The sequence below is a fragment of the Malus sylvestris genome, chromosome 13 (genome assembly GCF_916048215.2).
Source record: "Malus sylvestris chromosome 13, drMalSylv7.2, whole genome shotgun sequence".
In the NCBI taxonomy this organism is placed as follows: domain Eukaryota; kingdom Viridiplantae; phylum Streptophyta; class Magnoliopsida; order Rosales; family Rosaceae; genus Malus; species Malus sylvestris.
Window position 1 is genome coordinate 35008797 of NC_062272.1, and position 2044 is coordinate 35010840.

Here is a 2044-nt window from a genome sequence, read left to right on the forward strand (position 1 = left end):
ATTCATGACAACAATATACCGTAGTTTCAATAATCAAATAATAAATACAATGGGGAAATTTCAAGCATATAAAAAATTGGGAAAAAAATAATCACTTGGTTTTAAAAGACAATGGCAGCACATTGTTTTGGAGTGTGATGCGTTACAAGTGGTTTAAGCTATTGGCAGCCCTAGTTGTGGGTATTCTTCACTGGCTTACTGATTGAGGACGTTAAAACTAGCCTACGGAGCTTCTCCTATGTGAGAGTGAGTCACACACATACATCCATCAATTTAGCGGCGCATACAATGGCCAAGTTGACCTTAATTTCTACTGTTACTAGTTATTGGTTTGACGAGAGTCCGAACATTATTTAGGATGCCCTCATTCAAGATTGTATGCTTGCTTAATATTATGAATAAAATTGCTACAGTTTCTTCTTCTTAAAAGAAAAAGTAAATAAATAAATTCCACAAAGAATGAAATGCATACAATTTGGTGAATATAAAGTTCCCCAACTTCAATTCTATGCCCTCCTATTCTCCCCCCCCCCCCCTTCCCAAGATTTGTCCCACAGATATTACCTCTCTCATTCCTAAACGCATCAACAACAACATATGCCCAAGCCATAGGCTTCACCGGAGCCCCACCCTGCAGCGGTTGCACACTCCCGGCCTCAATTCGCCAATGCCGCTCAGCCACGTACACCCTCGAGGATTTGAATCGTACCATGTGACCCACAACATTTGATCACAATCACCACTCATGCTTTTTTGTGTACTTTGTCAAAAGTATTTACACATCCAGTTAAGATTTAAGACTTATCCATCCCCTATCCCCCATCTAAAAAAACTAAGCAAATAATAATGCATTTTTGTTAACTCAATGCGCTAAACCCACCCCCCTTCAACATTTGCTTGAACTCCTTGTAGTTGACCCTTCCATCTCCATCCATATCCACCTTCATGATCATCCTTTTGCAGTCCTCTATTGTCCTCCCTTGCTTAAGCCCGAGGGACGACAAAACCGACCTCAACTCATCCACAGTGATGAACCCGTCTCCATTTTGATCAAACACATTGAATGCCTCCTTCATATCCTCCTCCTCATCACGCTCGTCCATGATAGACTGATACAACTCCCCGAACTCATCAATGTCCACACACCCGTCTCCATTCACATCGATCTTCTCGATCATGTTGAAGAGCTCCTTGTCCGCGATGAAGATTCCCAAGTTCTCCAAGGAGTCATTGAGCTCCTGCTTGGTGATCCGCCCGTCCCCATTGCGATCAAACATTTGGAACACGCGTCTAAGCTCGTCGGGGTCCATTCTGACTTGATGGGCACCACCAGAAGGCAAAGGCAAAGGCAAAGGCAAAGACAAAGAGAACGACGAAGAAGGTGGGGATTGGGGTGGTGGTGTTTTGGTATCAAGAAGAATGGTGTGGTGGGGGAACCAAGATGAGGGGAGGAGAGGAGAGGCCTAAGATGCCTGTGGACAAAAGAGAGGAGGAATTTATTAAGAAGATAGTAAATAAGGAAAATCCTTGGCAAAATGGTTGGCATTTGGGAGGAGTTTAGGGTTTGTTTGTATGGTTGGTGGCTGTTGCTTTGGCCTAAAACACTATTTCTTTCTGTTTGTTGAGAAAATTTGGGAGACAAATTTAGGGTTTGGTGTGCACACTGCACATGGACATTGGCCTCTAAATAGTGTGGTACTTTTATGCGTGTTTTGGAAGAAATAGTTAATTATTAATGATTAATAACAAATATTTGTTGTGATCAAGGAAGAAAATATCGGTAATATCGGAAATATCGGTAGTCCGAAAACACGGAAATATCGATGGAAATATCGGTAAAATATCGATATCGATAAAAATTACATGGAAACCACGGAAATTGTAAGAAAAACATGGAAATTTTTATTGAAACTTTGTAGGATGTTTATTTAGTCAATTATCTATTAGTTTATCACAAAAAATTGGAAAGAAATGCATTGCATGATGGATTTAACATTATCAAGTTGATTATATAGCGAGCTGACAAACATTGTGAGTGTAGAAA

General features: G+C 40.7%; 1 pseudogene; it reads right to left on the reverse strand.

The window, feature by feature from the left end:
* Positions 1 to 404: 404 nt before the first annotated feature.
* On the reverse strand, positions 405 to 1558 carry LOC126595084 (calmodulin-like protein 3; annotated as a pseudogene).
* Positions 1559 to 2044: the final 486 nt, after the last annotated feature.